This window comes from Lutra lutra, chromosome 17, assembly GCF_902655055.1.
Source record: "Lutra lutra chromosome 17, mLutLut1.2, whole genome shotgun sequence".
NCBI lineage: Eukaryota > Metazoa > Chordata > Mammalia > Carnivora > Mustelidae > Lutra > Lutra lutra.
In genome coordinates, this window is record NC_062294.1 from 27,425,555 (window position 1) to 27,443,140 (window position 17,586).

At 41.4% G+C, this 17,586-nt stretch overlaps 1 protein-coding gene across 3 annotated transcripts in view; it reads right to left on the reverse strand.

Annotated features, from left to right (window-relative positions):
• Window positions 1-17,586, reverse strand: part of NUP93 (nucleoporin 93) — a 112,741-nt gene that overhangs the window by 56,203 nt on the left and 38,952 nt on the right. The window lies entirely within an intron of this gene.

A 17,586-nucleotide genomic window follows, 5' to 3' on the forward strand; every position in this document is an offset into this window, starting at 1 on the left:
CACTGGAGCAGAGTCGGTATGCAATAGGAGTCTCTGCCTGGGGATGGAAGGGGCAAGGAAAAAAAAAGAACCCCCAAACCCCTGTGTGGTTAAGTCAAACCATTTTAGTGATGGTCAAAACCTACTCCCGAGGGAGACATCTGAAGTTCACTACAGACAAGTAAGAAAACCCCTCTTTCATTATTAAAAACAAAACAAAACAAAACAAAACAAAACAAAACAAAAAGAACCCCACGTCACTGAGTCCCTATTAAGACATTTTTCTCAGATAGTATGGCCAATGAATAAATTAAGATGATATTTCTTTACGTTAGGATCAATTGTAAATCAGCTCAGACTGTCTTCCTCCAATCTATGAGTATGCCAAGGAAACCCGATGAGTTGCAGGATATTTTGACTACAAAGGACCCTAGAGCACAGGGTATAAAGAAGTGTTAACTAGCCTACCTCAGACTCCAGATGCCTGAATATGTTATGTGGAGGTCATAAACAAAAATACTGAAAAGAAGCCATCTTACAAAGAAAGTACTTCGCCACTAGTTTTATCGCTGGCTGAACATAAAGTGATCAATTCCTAAATGTTTATTCAGTAGTCCATTATTTTTGTTTTGGCTTTATATAAACCTAAGCACCAAAAACTAGATGACAAAAGGGTAGGTTATTAAATGGAAATACTAAATGAAAATAATGTCCAGTCCTTTTTATCAAAGGGATCGACACCACATTTCAAAATCTTCTGTGCACTGCACCATTCTTAACTACAACAGCTAGTTGTACATCAGATACACACTATATAAAAAAAATCCAGACACCCAAAAGTGTAAAGACAGATGGAGCTTACTACCCAAAGTGGATTAAGGTCTCTGTGTATTTGAGAGATACCCGAATTTCAGGTGAGGGCCTGAATTCCCAAACAGTGTTCTATGCAAAATCCAACAAAGCACAGTTCCTTAGAATTCCCAGTAATGAGAATCTTCAATAGAAAAGCTTCAACTTTGTTTTTTCTATTTCCATTTCTCTACAGATTCTACCAACCAGTCCATTAAGGAACTTCTCAGCAAAGTACATGTACAAGATTTTTCCTAAAAAAGTAGGACACTTTATCCAACTTAAGGTTATCCAGATTCCAAAGACTCTCTGACCTTCAAGCAAACTGGTTTAAAAGATTTCTAAATAGGTAAAAAAGGGGGGGGGTGCGGGCTAGTTCCAATTTCCTTAGGCCCACACTTGAAACACACTAAGGATGAGACATTTTTGAAGGTGTGGCATTAGTACTCCTTTTTTCCTACCTGTTATCGTTACTAAATAAGATTATAGAACAGAAAAGGGAAGCCACTGAAATTCTGTGGTTTAAGCAGAATTATAATTATAATCGTCAGGTGAAATTATCATGTTCAAGTGAACAACTATAAAGCTCTCATGTATCCTGACTATATGCAGGGCTTTATCCAGAAATCAAAATCTGACAGATCCCTGGTGAGCTCTGTTCTACCTTCTTCCAGGTTTCGTGGGGCTGCTGGGAAGATAAAGTAGTATCACTGGTGGGTAAGTGCTTTTAAGAGTTAAGAATGAGAGGCCACGTGAGGTTGGGCAATTACTCTGTCCTACCCCCCAGCCTTCTGAGGCATAGATGGATCCTGCTTCCCTTCCCCGCCCTCACCAACCTTCTCCTGGCTTCTTTCTCCTTGCTGAGACCTTGTTCCCTTGCCCCACACCATACAATTCCCCTCCCATACATTCAGTTTTACTGCCACAATTCTTACCTCTAGAGCATGGCTCTGGAAAATTCTGTCTGGAGCTATTTCCTGAACAGTGCTTCTTATCCTATCTCTAAACGTTTCAGGGGCATTTCCACGGAGATGTCTTGCCAGAACATCAAAAACTGACATGAAATCTCAACTCTCAATCCAGTTAATCTTCCTAACTTCTGTGCCTCGACCAATAGCACCAACCCTTCTCCTCCTTATAAACTTCAAGTTATTTCTGAACATCCTTCTTAAGCCCATCAGGCACCAAGTGTGGCAGATGTTTTATTCCAAGCATATCTCACACATCTTTTCCCCTGTGTTTTCTCATCAACCAACCTGGTTCTGATGTCATCACCATGGTTGGATTATTACAACTGTCCCTGAACAACACTTCAGCAGGTATCCCTTCTACTGGCCAAGCCAACTTCCATGTGTTTCCACAGCTCCCTCCCTTTCTTCTTGACATTTACCTGCTCCAAAACTTTTGACAGCATGTACTGCCTACACTGCACTGCTTGGCAGTCACTCCTTCCACATCTGATACCCTCCCTGACAGATTTCATTTCTTAGCACATAACTTCTGTTCTCACCTCCCTGACTTTGGTCAGGCTATTACGCTTGTATCTTCTTTCACTTCATGCAAGCTAAGCCCATGTAATCTTTCAAAGGCCCATTCAAATCCTGTCTGTTCTAGGTGGTCTTCCCCAACTACCCCAGAATTCCCTCATCATTACCCATTCCTCTCCTCCTCTGAAGTCCCATGTCGAGAACCTCATATCATTCCCACTCAATTCTGCCCGCAATTTTACACTCTCTTAGACAGTTTGATCCTATTATAGCAATGTTAGTTAATCTTGACTCTCCAGGTAGAAGACAATGAACTTAGAATAAACATAAATTAATAATTATCACCAGTGCCTACCACAGTGTTGTCCTTACTGGCCACTCAACAAACCCATTTCATTGATTTTTATCAGTGTTCACTAGACCCGACCCAGGTAGACACAGACAACCACTTGAAGGGAGCTAAATATTACTTCTGCGTGTTGTTTGTTCTTTCAAATCTCTTTATCTCCCTGAGATCACTGCAGCCTTAGGTAGTAAGACAGATGCTGAGGTGGTTCTTGGCCAGTGTGCAGAAGCATCAAACTCTTCTCTGTGACTAAGCATCATTACTAACAGTATTCAATTCCCAAAGTCGGCTTCCTTCTCAGTTGCATCCAGTGCCAAGGAAGTTCAGGGAAGATGAGATGGTCCTGGCCCAAAGTCAGTGGTGTGGCATTCACAGCTGATCTGTCCTGACAAATCAGCTGCGAATGAAAAAGCAATCTGCTAATTTTATCAATGACATTTCACCTTGAGTATTGTTTTAAGTGAGGGCAGCTAGATTTAGGCAGTCAATAAAAAAAAAATCAGCTGATTTCTGCATGTCATTATTTAGCAGTAAAACAAACTGAAGTTCCTTCTCTGTTGCTCACGTGCAAACTTGCCTGCCCCAGGGTCGAAAAAAGGGAAAAGAAAACAGGGAAAAGAAAGCTCCCTCTGCACTGAGGAGCTGATGAGCTTCTGCTTCCCCAGAGCAGCGTTCTGCCTCTGGTATGCCTATAAACCGAAAAGGGTGGGAGCAGGGTTTAGAAATAGGCCAAAACTTAAAGCACCAGGGTGAAAGTAATTTCAGAAATAAGATTTTCATTATAAACACTTTCTCGGGAAGCAGCTCCCCAGTATATGCAGTTACTAATGGGAATAGGATAAAATGGGAGGAGAAAGCATCTCTCCTCAAATATGCCTCCAGGGCAATTCACAAGAGTCCCAGATTTCAGAAAACTCAGAATGAGAGCTTTGTCAGTTCTGTGTGTGTCTGTCTTTCTGTCTCTCTCTCTCTCTCTCTCTCACACACACACACACAAACACACACACAATCACAGTACCTACCAGGCCTCGTATTTAGATAGAGAACAGTGATTTGGCAAGAACTTATAGACTATATGAAGTTCTACCTCAATTTTTTAAAAAATGAAATAATAAAGTACATGAAGACTCAGAGTCACAGCCATGAAATTTCAGGGGTAATTCATCTCCCCTGTAGCACAGATAAGAAAATAAGGGACAGAGAAACTCAGATTCAGGCCAAGGTTACACAGTGGCCTGGTCTAGGTCCTGGGTTCAGGTTCTAGGTTTCATGCTACAAAACACTTTGCACACCACTATGGGACACTGTACTAAGCAAAGCTGCTCAAGTATGTATTTGAGCCTCAGATTCCATGAAATCTTAAGTTATCACATGGGGATAATGGTGGAACAAAAGAAGGGCTTCTAGCTTACTAGTTCTTATTACCAATACACTTTACACAACAGATGTATTTCTTACCAGGTTGATTGTAAATAGAATTCTGTTAAACAAATTCTATTTTAAATTCAGTAGGGAAGCTGTTATTTGAAGGAATACTAAAGCTAAATATCACCCCAAGATTTCTTTTACAAATGCAGATATTCAGAGTTTGGATTTGCTTACTGAAGCAAGGTTCATCATATTATTACTATTATTTTAGAAAAGAGACACTAATTTCATGCAATTTTTTTCTGCACACGTTTTTTCTGTTATTAATTGGAAAATACTAATAAGATGGGAAAGTGGTTAAAAAAAAAGATTCCTCGATAGAAAAAAAAGGATTACTGAAATTATTCAATCCTCACCAATTTAAACAGGAAAAAACTGTATTTATTCTGTCAGCTGGTCAGATTTTCAAATTCACTGTCATACAAAAGAGAGTTCTTGAAATTTTTCTATGAAGGAAAATTATAGGCAGGATTCTATTTTCTCATTAATCCTTATTATAAAGTTAAATTTGGCATTCCTCAGAGCAAGAAATAAATTTTGGCATTAAGACCTAATAAAATTATACTCAAAGATGCAAGCCTTAAGAAAATTATAAAAGAAAATACCAGAATAAAAATTGCATGAGAATAGCAACAAAATGAATGTGAAACAGAAAACATGGCGATGCCCCACAGGATGCCGGCCATGCAAGAGGGGCCAGGAGAGGTGAGAGGAGGCCTTGCCTTCCACTCCCTACCGCTTCGGGTCAGGACAGACAACCAAGGCAAGCAAGAGAGGTGGCCCTGTCTCCACCCCAGGAACTTATGTTGTCTTATAAGACACACAGTCAGGTTTTCATCTCTGTACTTCTCACCTCTACAATAGGAACACAAGGATTTGCAATTCTAAAACAATTTTATGAAAATTAGCCCGATTTTAAAATCTGCTTTTCCCACACCACTCTTCTCTCCACCAGCCTTCTAGCAGGGACACAGGTAGAGATCATTTTAAAAAACAATGGTCCAGTTTTATTAATGTGCTTCTTACCACTAAGTCCTCCAGCAAACTACCCTGGTAACTAAAACATTTCCAGTTCTACTGCTTTGCCATCTCACATCCTTAAGTCGATACTGGGGCATTCCAAGTAGCCAAACCCCCTCAGGTAAACTTAAAACCACTGAAAATCTATTAAAAATGGCAACCCTATTATACCCACTTAGGGGGCTTAACAAAGCATCATGCACACGGTTAAGTACTCAACATATGTTTACTGAATAACCTATAAATTGTTGAGAGCTATTATTCAGGAGCTCTAGAAATGTCTACACACGTGCAGACTGTCAACAGCCTTCTGATTATGGTGCTTCTTGGCAAATTTACACCTAGAAGTAATCAGACGTGTTACTGTGAAGCTGGCTACCTATACAGTATTCGAACTTCATCTAATTAAGTTCTATTTAAGCCTTCCTAATGAAATGAGGATGATGAAATATGAGTAAAATGCCTCCTTAAGGCTACTCACCTATGATTTCTAAAAGGAAGAGGTAATGAACTCTACAGGAAAGCATACTGATATTGGAGTGAGAAGTGGGTTCTGGGTAGTGCTACACAAGTCACTCATTTCACGTCTCAGTTTCCCCATCTGTAAAATGGGGAACTGCCCCCAGACCTACCTGAAGTAAGAACACTATGTGTATCTTCAGCTGCCTGTACAATGGAATTACTCTTTAAAACAAAGAGAAGCCATTTCAAATGATTTCTAAGACACAGGCTTTGCACATTTTAATACATTTTTCAAATATGCAGACTGATTTAGACATTTCCAAGGAAATAGTTATTCTGCCTCTCTGCTTTCTCTCATGGCATCTGTTGTTACTAGCAGCGAAGGAAAAGTAAAATCTAATGTCATTAACAGTAGACCCAAGATCCCCAGCACTCACTCAATGCAGGAGGAGGACATACAGAGAAGCAAATGAAAAGGTAAACAAAATGAGGATGAGAGAAGCTGAAAAGAAACGCAGAGAAAATCAGGTTAATGAATAAAAACAACAAGTCCATCTTTCATCTCTCCTGGCTCCTACTGATGGCAGACGGTGTATTTAATCTGCTGAGAGACCAGATTTAAGGCCTCCCTTTGGCATAGTCCATCCATGAATTATTAACATTTGCAGAAGCAACAGCACATCCGCTCACAGCGATCAGAGAGGATAATGATGATTAACCAAGATGGGATTATTAATCCCTTCACTTCCCTTTCCTGTCTCCCTTTCTCCTTTATTCCCCTCTGGGCTCTGACTGCTTTTTAGGCAGTGTATTTTGAGCTACAGCCTCAGTATGGGAGTCAATACCTCCACAGTGGAAGAGTAATCAATGACCAATTATAAGTCATAAGTTTTTAATATATACAAGTTTTCCAGATATATGTTATTGACGACTGTGTCCCTGATGAAGCAAAGATACCAACGAGGATGGTTATAAATTCTTTATGGACTCAAATGCTCAAAAGATAAACACACTGTTCTGCAGGCTCAAAGCTCAGGGTTAGTACACAGGTGGGTGAAGTTTACAAGTTGGCAGAGATGGTTAGAAAAGCACAATTTACCTATACTAAACTTCTGTCATCAATTAATACAGATGATCTCAAACTGGAGGGCTGGTTAAACAGATTCTGGGCCTCGCCTCCAGAGATTTGGATTAAGCAGATCTGGGGTGAGGCCTGAGAATCTGCATTTCTAGTAAGTTTTTTGGTGATGCTGATGCTGCTAGTCTGGGCTCCACACTTCAGAACCACCACCAAAGAGCTTTTTTCTGTTTGTCAAAGGCATTCGGGGCATGAGAGGAATGGAGAAGGAAATTAAAACCAACCTGAGGCAGAAAACTAATACAAAAACAGAGATGAGATTTGCAGCTCCTTTCTCTTCCTATCTCCCAGGGAAAAACCTAGATGCCTGAAGGACTCTGCAATATGTCTGCTGCTCCAAAATAAACCCCGTTCCATAACACTCCTCCTCCCCCACCAAAAAATGAGCTAGTAGGATGAATAGTTAACAAATGGCAAAGAACACATATGAAACTGGGAGCTAGATTAATTTATAACTTAATTCCTAAAACATGAGAAACAAAATCAAATATTCCCCTTTCTTTGGTCATTTTCTTCCCCATCACTCCCTCTTCTTAGGATTTGGCTTTAATGTATAATCAATCTTCAAAAAGAATGAATAAGTCGTAACATCCTCACCCAAAACCTTAGTTTGGTATGTACAGAAAATTCCTGCACACCCTCAATATCAAGCTGAGTCAGGCACCAAAAAAATGAAAGCAGAATATTACAAGAAGCTATTAGGAAAGGGCCCAAGATAAGGAAAGGGCACCCATTAGAAGAGCAAAACATAAGCAGGTTAAGTAGATGGATAAAACTAAATACCACTTCTTTGGGGTTTGCAAAAGCAACTGAAAACACAAGTAATGAGAGCACATAAGGAAGAGGCAGCCACTAAGGCCAGGCTCGCCCAGAACCCATCTTTCCACCTGGCCCAGCTCAACCACACACCTAACCTGGGTTCACCCCACACTGCAAGACAGTTGCGGTGTTGCACGCTGTCAGGCTGCAGGAACCATTCTAAAAGCCATGATTTCACAGCTAAGAGATGCTCAGAAAAAAGGAGGTACATTCAACCAATAGCAATGGCTGGCCCTGATAGGACAACTGGTTTAAAGGGGTGGGAGAAAGGAAAGAGGGAGGGATGCAAAGGACAGAAGGAAAGCGAGAACGAGAACGGAAGGAAGACAGGAGAAAAGATAAAAAGAACAAACAAAAGGAATGGAAGGGAGGACAGCCTAAAGGAAGGAAGGAAACTGGGAGGGAGAGAGAAGAACTGGCAAAAACAAAAACAAACAGAAAACCTCCAGCCCTAATCTGCTCTAAACCCTGATAGTCTAGTCCCCCTAAAATTCCAAATATGACATATGCTCTGGTTTGTCATTTTGCATTTGCTTGCCATCAATGACCTACTCAGACAGCACAGACCAGGCTGATTGGCTCTACCCAGAGCACCAAGTCTCTAGAGACCGAGCCCCTTCACATAAAAGGACATCTAGAAACTATACAGGGGCAGCAACCAACATCGCTAACATTTTCACTCCAAAGTGTACCTTGGATGGGAAAAGTGAGGTTTGCCACCATTCGGTCTATGGTATTACTCTTCTAAGTAGCATTTTCTTCCCTACAACTGATTAGTTAATCGGCAAAGCTTTCATATGGGAGGGAATAAATGGAAAATGTCACTTCAAAGAAACAGGTAAGAGGTCTAAGAGGAAAGACAGGATCAAACATCACGAGATGACCAGTTGGGAAAGAAATAGTTTGGTGTCTTTGCAAACAACAACAACAACAACAATAATAATAATCTGGAATTTACCCAACCAGTCACGCCCTGATGCCTTCCTCACCAAGGCATGATAATAAGGATATAGGGCAAGGAATTAAGAAGTATCCGAGTTCAAGTTCCACTTTTTAATAGTAAGTAATCTCTCCATCTTGGTTTCAGTATGGTCCCCTTCTAAATAAAGATGATGCCAACACCCATTCAACCCACTCCACCTCGAGGAGTAAGACAGCGATGGGCAAACCTGCTGCATGTATCACATAAACAGAAGGATTATGGTGCGCCACTCAACGTTCACATATTTCTGGCCTGTTACTTTCCCCTATATCTTCCAAATTAGGACAAAGTCATAGATAACCATTCTTTCAAATGGCTGGAGGGGAGTAGTGAAAGGACATAATAATTATTCATAAAACCAGCATGTCTCAGATCCCTTTTCATACATTAGGAAACTTTTCCATTACAGAATAAAGGAAAAGACTACATATCGTTTTATAATAATTAACCAACTCTGAACTACAAGGGTCATTTTAATAGCTGATCTCTAAGACATGCTTCATGGACTAGTTCCTCATCTCCCTGTTAAATCAATTTTCCTTGTCATTTCAAACAGATGTTCCATAGCCTCAAGTACCTAGTCCAAACAATTTAACACTTCCACAATGGTGGCTGTTCTGACAACTTCGAGAGGCAATATGGCAGTCAAGACAGCGTACTTGGGGGCCACTTCCCAAGTTCTCTGAATTGAGCATGTCTTACTTTGTCATTAGGGGGGAAAGTGATTTTCTCTCCCAAAGCCCTTCAGTTCCCACTCACACTCTCAAAATTCCAAATTTAATGTTTCCTTGTCATCTAACTTCCTCAGCCCTCACCCTCTCTTCCAGTCAAGAGCGTCCAAGTTGTAAAAGAAGAGGGGAAAAGTCATTTGCAGACAGTGATTACTTCTCCTCCAACCACTCTGAGCCCAGCTCTCTCTGTAAGCAGAACACTTTGCCAGCCCCCAATTCTAACTCCATACTAGGAGAGAGGCACCAGGCACATGCTGAGGGCCACTGACGTGGAAGTGCCTAACTGCTACTCTGGAACACCACCACGCCTTTTTAGTTCCCTGCTTGGTCTTCTCTCCAAGACTCTGTTACATTAGTCTGCATTTCTTTACAAGCGCCAGTCAGTCCAAACAGCACCAATCTGCATGACTCCCGGTCACCTCCCTTTCACATTGTCTCCTAGAAGTGAATGAGTAATTTTGCTGCAGAGAAATTCTTTCCTCTATTCTGGAGAACACACAAAGTCGAGGGCCTTGTCTGTGTCTATAAAAACCAAACACACATAATACTCTTAGACAGCCAAATCATATTATAAGATGCAAGATTTCAACATCCCGGCACACTGCCAGAGCTTAATGGCCAGTCAGACGCTAAGTAAGGAAATGGGTCTGCATTAAACCTACAAATAAGTCAACAATCAATAGTTCAGTATTACAGTAAAAAACCTGATGTGCCCTTTAAATTGCTTCTAGCATCATTCTTCTAACTCAGGCTCAGCTTCAGAAGCAAAACAAAACAAAGATGATCAAACAAGAAGCTGAACACAACCTATTTTCACAAGCACAAAGACTTGGCATTTTGAAACTAAAAGCTGCTCCAAGATTTCACAGAAACCCTTTACAGTATACCTGTAGGGCAGCAAACCTGCGAAATAATAGGGCTGAGCTTTAGACAGTAAGTTAAACTGACAGCTCAGCAAGCACAAAACTATGGCAAAGAAGCAAGCACCTGGAGATAAAGGGATAAAGGACGTTTGGCCTTCCTGCAAAACTCATCTCCTCCACCCTTCCCCAAACCAGCCTGGCTTCCTATAAAGCATGTTCCAGCTCCTCCTCACTGTCAACATTATTTTGCTACTAAGTGTATGTAAATAAGAGCACTGCCCACCTCATCCACTCACTGTGGGCCTTCTACTCTGATTTCTTCTGAATAAGCAATCAATGAACAATATTTCTATTAAAACACTTCCACTACTTTCCTCTTTCAATGATATCTTGAAAATTCACTTCTTTACTAAACAGTCTTGATGCACAATGGAATTTAAAACCCAGGGGACTAAGGGCAGAGTACTGAACTCAAACCAAAAGAAGGGAGTTCAAATCTGGCATATTCAGCCTCTGTAGGCCTTAGGTTTCCCATCAGTGAAATACGGTTAACAACAGTTATTTACTTCAGACGGTTACTGGAAATCCAGAAGTGTTTTAGTTCAGTGTCTTGACACAGTAAATGTTCAGTAAACCTTAGCTCTGCCTCCTCTTTTGATTTCGCTGGGGGAAAACAGAAGACAGGAATTCAAACTGTAGTGCCTCAATTCACTGCACCAGCAGGGACACTTAAACTAAACACAAGAAAGGAAGGGAGGTAGGGAAGGAAAGAGGAAAAGAGAGAGGGAAGGGGAGAAGGAAGAAAACACAACTATTTAAACTAGTCTATTCAAAGTGTGGTTGAAGGAGTACCAGACCCCAAATAGTTGGTGACCAGTCTGCAGCAGGTAAGTACAAAAATGGAGAATAAGCATTTAGAAACTTTTAGAGTAAGCTGACAGAGTAATTCTGTCTACTGAATTTAATTTGAAAAACTAAGGCTTGTATTTTGCATGACTTTTATTTTTTTTCCTAGTTAATCCATTTTTACTGCATTTTCCTGGAAGTGTATCTCTCAGCCTGAGATGAATTGGGGGGAAAAAAACCCAAAACTGGTTTGGAAGGCACTGATTCAGTAAGGACCTTCTCAATGAAGAACACCCATCCCCATACTCATTCAACATGAAGACCTCTGGGGCAGTCTGGGACCTCATCACAGAACCAAGTGCTACTGTGAATGCCCATAAATCTTTAATCTTTAAGGATCCACAAGGCAAGGCACGTGGGTGGCTCAGTCAGTTAAGCTTCTGACTTTTTTTTTTTTAGATTATTTATTTGACAGGGAGAGAGAACACAATCAAAGGGAGCGGCAGGCAGAGGGAGAGGGAGAGGGAGAAGCAGGCTCCCCGCTGAGCAGGTTATGATCCCAGGACCCTGGGATCATGATCTGAGCTGAAGGAAAAAGTTTAACCAACTGAGCCACCCAGGCACCCCAAGCTTCCAACTCTTGATCTCAGCTCAAGTCTGGATCCTAGGGTCCTGAGTTCAAGCCCCATGTTGGGTTCCACACTGGGCATGGAGCCTACTTTAAAAAGAAAAAAAATCCACCAGGTCCTGTGCTATCCTTCTGAGACAGATATGTACTGTGGATAAGAAGGAACCTAGTAAGAGAGAACGTACTCCCAGATAGTATCACACAAGAGTATGTGGTATCCTGAACAAATCAAGCATATTTTAACATTCCATGGCCATTTCTACCTGTCCTGAAGATAGTGACAGCATCTTAAAATAGACAATTTTGGCACGCCTGGGTGGCTCAGTGGGTTAAACCTCTGCCTTCGGCTCAGGTCAAGATCTCAGAGTCCTGGGATTGAGCCCCGCATCGGGCTCTCGGCTCAGCGGGGAGCCTGCTTCCCCCTCTCTCTCTGCCTGCCTCTCTGCCTGCTTGTGATCTCTCTGTGTCAAATAAATAAATAAAATCTTTAAAATAAATAAATAGACAACTTTTTCTTTTTGAAAGAAAACGGAGTAGAGAAAACTCTTTCTCATATCCTACTGCTCATGCCATTCAAAGAAATAAAGCAAATCAGGTAGTGATAATAAAAATCAGCCAGTAAATCCATACTCGCACTTATATTCTGCTGACCTAATACTCCCCTTTGTTTTATAAATGAAAAGAATGGCCCTGTCAGTCCTGGTTGTAAATATGTTCTACAAGACAAGGCTTCCTTCCATATAAGTTCTCAGAAGCTGTGTCCGCCCAGTCCTGCTCAGCAGACCCACTGCAGTGCTTCGAGAGCAGTGGCTCTCTGAAAGGCAGGGGCAGGATTCAGCTGTGGCATCTCGGCCTCGCAGCTACTCCGCGGTGAGAAGGGAGGCCTCATCCTTCTGTCCTCCGAGATAATTAAAGTGGTGCATGCACCGCTGCTGATCACTAGCGTTGCGAACCCAGGGCTGTCAGAATTGAGGGCCCGAGCCTCAGCTTGGCTGCCAGCAACCTGAGCTGGAGGGACTCACGCAACCTCTCCATATTTGAAGTGCACAACGGAAGCCAGGCATCTGGGAAATGGGGGGAAAGCCTAAAAAGAAAGCAATATATATACACTGAGCTCTGCAGCAAAAGAAATCCTAACACAGGTCTTGTCAGTAGAGGATACTGCCCATCCTTTCTCCCAGCTTCTGTTCCTGGTCCCCAACAAACAAATAAAAAACAAAAGCAGGAGTCTCCCCTGTCTGAGCCTCTTCTCACTTACTTCACAGAATGCGGTTTCTTAGTGGAGACAGTGGGAACCTGGTTCCCAAAGTTTTGCATCCGAGGGGCCACACTGTGCCACCCCAACAATGCACGGAGCCACATCAGGCCACAGGCCTGGAAAGCTTCAAGATCGAACATTCCGAAACGGAAATAAGAGATCACAGGATGCTGCAGCAAGCCGATCTAAGCAGTGCACGGGGTGAAGAGCCGCCTTCTGAGAACGACAGCCTGGTCCGCAGTAATGCATTCGATATTCGACAAGGTTTTAACCCCCATTTCAATTACATCCGCTCCCATATCAGACAGCTCAACAGATAAAAAGACATGCCCATTTCTGGTTCCTGAAGCAAACAACTTAAAGACACCAGACTGCAGATGACACTATGCGCCCCCCACCTCCAGAGTGCTAGGGCTTCGACAGATACAGACAGGTTAAGAGACGGTTCCTGAAGGAGGGAGGGCACGACTCAACCTGGTTCAAAGGCACCAGGGCCGGGCCCGTATGTGAAGTGCTCTAGTAAATTGTCAGATAAATATTTTAGCCAATGGCTTCTTCCAAAACACTCTTACGGAACCGTTCCAACTTCTTTCTTCTTTAGCTGGTAATTGATATTCCTTTGCTCACTACAGGATATAAGAAACCTCTGAGAAGACAAAAAAGCCTGTCATTTCCTGCTTGCTCAGAATGCATTCAGCATCCATTTACTTGCTTGTTCTGAAAGCCCCGCATTCAGGAGTAAGTGTGAATGGATAAGTAAAAAGGCTGAAATCTTATATCCTTGGCTCACATAAATGCAGTTTTTCACATTTTCCACAGACGATGCCTTTAACACCCATTTTTATTTCAAAGTCACCATTTTTAATTCCATTCACAGGATACTTTAATGTAATTGCATACTTTCCACCACACCACAAAGCCTACCTTTTCCCTTATCACAGACAGGCAGAAAAATTAAATCATTTCAGTACTTACCCCAGCAATCAGTATCAGACTACCTAATTACAAACACAAAACAGGACGGCACATTAACCTGCCTCTGGGAAGACACTATTTTTTCTTTTTTATGTGTTTACTGGTTTTCACCAGCTCTGAGCTGGGTCAGGGTTTAATGACAAGGAACGGCAAATATATTCGCTAAAGAAGCAGGGGTGATGTGGACACTGCGGTGCTCACACCAGAGACAAAGCCTGGTACCGTGAAGGCCCTGAACAAGAAGACAGGGCACAGTGAGATGTACGTTGTTTTCATCTGCCGTTTGGCCACTACAACTGAATGCTGGCCTAAAACGTATGTCACATTTGTTCCAGGGAAGTGTTTCTAACTAGCAGGCTTAGGATCCAATGAGAATCGGGTTCATTATCTAGTGAACCCAAGAGCATTAACTATAGGTTGTTTAATTTAAGTCCAGGATAAGCTATGAAAGGGCAAGATTCAAATATCCATTAAAGTCTTCTAAAAACTCCAAAGAAAGGTTACCATGAACTTCCTGCTGACTCTCTTAGGAGCAAGAGGAATATAAGCAAAGAAGTCAATAAACACAAATGCTTAACTAAAAACCTTCACACTGTTAGATGCTCTTATATTTTTATACATGAAAACATTTAAAGAGCAACATTTTATTCCTTCAGAGTCCCATCAATTCAAAATTTCTAATCATCCCATTTCGGCTAGATCACCACTGCAGAAAAGCCTGCTCAGGCATATTAAGAATAGAAACAATTCTATTCTAAACGGGAGCTAGGTATGTTTTGCCTACTTAAAACACTTCTCAAGGACTGTTATACAAACGCAAACAGATGTTAATTCTAACTGAATGAACCTCATCTCTGCCTCAGATTTATGAAAGCAGCTCTGGTAAGACCCCTCCCTGGTATCCATGCTTAGAAGTTTCTAGAAACAAATGAAAATGACTATTTAAAAATAATCCCGGAGTTCAGGTACTGTTCATCCATTCAGAATGCACTTTCCTGCAACAAATCTGAGCAAGGGAAAGCTTACTGTACTTCTCCCTCAATATTAATTTATTGCCAGTAAAATTCCTGACGAGCTGCTATTAGCACACTAATCATTCTAGGCAAGGCTGACCCTCTTTCCAACAAACCGCCACAGGATTTCTGGAACCAATTCCTCACTAACAACTTGCCAGTACTACAAACACACAATTAACAATCAACACAACCACTTTTCTGCTTAGCTGTTATATATAGCTGCGTTTAAGCAGCAGTCTCTTAATTCTGAAGATATAAAATTAAAAGATAATCCATGAACATAACAATTTAGGTGATAAGGGGTTTCACAAGCGGTGATTCATTTTCATACTTACACCAAAGCTATTTAGTTCTTTCTGATTACTTAAAAGATAAGCTAAGAGTGGTCTGAGCATACTCTACATTTCCAAGGCTAAGGACAGAAAAAGGAAGTAAATAATGAATATTTTATTATGGATATAGTGTGGTAAGCAAAACAAGTTTCTAACAAAGTGAATTATTACTGCATCATTATCTTGTATGTGATAAACCAGTTTCCCTGACTCCAATTTTTTATAGTTATTTTATTTTATTATTATTTTTTTATTTTATTTTATTTTTTTATTTTTATTTTTTAAAGATTTTATTTATTTACTTGACAGAGAGAGATCACAAGCAGGCAGAGAGGCAGGCAGAGAGTGAGAGAGAGGGAAGCAGGCTCCCCGCCAAGCAGAGAGCCCGATGCGGGACTCGATCCCAGGACCCTGAGATCATGACCTGAGCCGAAGGCAGCGGCCTAACCCACTGAGCCACCCAGGCGCCCTTATTATTATTTTTTTAAAGATTTTATTTATTTATGTGAGAGAGAGCATGAGAGAGGAGAAGGTCAGAGGGAGAAGCGGACTCCCCATGGAGCCGGGAGCCTGATGCGGGACTTGATCCCGGGACTCCGGGATCATGACCCGAGCCGAAGGCAGTCGCCTAACCAACTGAGCCACCCAGGTGCCCTTTTATAGTTATTTTATTTACTATTTAAGATATCTTTTGCACTCTACTGCAGGACAGGACAGATTTCCATGTGGAAATTTACAGATTATGAAGACCTTCAGTATAGGATCTTTCTTTCCTTCTTCTTCTTCTTCTTCTTTTTTTTTTTTTTTTTGGTAGAAGGGGCTGAAGAAATAAGAATCACTTATCTAAGATTTGAATGGGCTGCCAAGTTAATTCTAACAACATAAGCTAAACTTGTTTACTTTGTGGGGAAACATTTGGAAAGTTTTGTTTTTTCCTAAGCAGTAAAAGCGACACACTGTATTTAGAGGCATTTGGAGGCTGCGGGGATAGAGATCTCAGAAGACCATGAAAGAGGCGGTGTGTAAGGAAAACCTCACAGGGTTAGACTGAAATGAGGGGTCAGACATTTCAGAGGCACTACTCCAGGCTAAGGAAGGTGATAACTAAAAGTCCTAACATATAAAAGAAAAAGAGTTAGGCAAACCTGCTGGCTGAAGTGTACATATGTGCGCGCGCGCGTGCGCGTACACACACACACACACACACACACACACACACACAAAGATAGCTCCTCCTTCTGCAGGAAAGTATCCCAATTTAGTCCCACCTATACATACTCCAACCACGAGGTATTTAATACTTAAGAAAAGTGGTTTCTATTTTAAAAATGTCTCTACAGAAATCTCTTAAACACATTACAGACTGTTAGCTGTTTAGAAACAGTAACTGCCATTTAGCTGAATCAGATATGGGTCCTCCCACAGCCGGGAAAGAGGAATGTTAAGGGTGAGATCAGATACTTGGTTGAGGTCTGCAAGTCACTAGAACAACTAGCAGTAGACGCCTTAGCTCGATACTCCATACAGCTATGAAAGAGTGAGATCTGATGATGTCTCATTAATTACAGTTAATTTAGTCTTAAGATTTCTGGCACTGTAAGCACTGTAACTGTAGCGGGTTGACATGTGTCCCCCACCCAAAAGATATGTTGAAGTCCTAACTCCTAGTACCTATGCATATGACCTTATTTAGAAATACGATCTTTGCAAATGTGACTAGGTTAAGGATCTCAAGATGAGATCATTCTGGATTTAGGGTGAGTCCTACACCCAACACTAGAGTCTTTCTAAGAGAAAGGAGAGGGAGACTAAATACACAGGAGAAAAACCTTGTGGAGACGGAGGCAGAGATTGGAGTTAAAGAATAGCTGGTGCCGCCAGAAATTAGAAGAGGAAAGATGATCCCCGACAGCCTTTGGAGGGAGCAAGGTACTGCCAACACCTTGATTTTGAAGTTCTATACTCCAGAACTGTGAGAGGATTAATTTCTAATGTTTTAGGCCACTGAGTTTGTGGAAACTTGTTGTGGCATCCCTTGGAATCTAATACAGGAAGTTTAGCAATAATATTATTATACTTTGGTTCATTGTCATTCGGAAGTAATAGAGCCTAATGCAGAGAAAACTGCAGCTCCTATTTTTATGGCCAACTCAGGCAATTTCTGCACAGCCTTCTTGAAATATACATGTAATCTAGTGAAAAAGCCCACAATATAGTTGAACTGTGTAAATCTGCCCTTTATTACTACATGATACACATCATCTCTGGTTCATTAGGTCTGTTTAGATCATAGTAAAGATGTGCAATCTGCCCTTGGTACTTTTTTTCCAAAGACATAAGTGAGCAAGTGGACCTCTGTGAGAAGACTTGTGCTTGCAAGCACCACAAAGGCACTTGGAGCAGTACAGTCATTTCCATGCCATGACC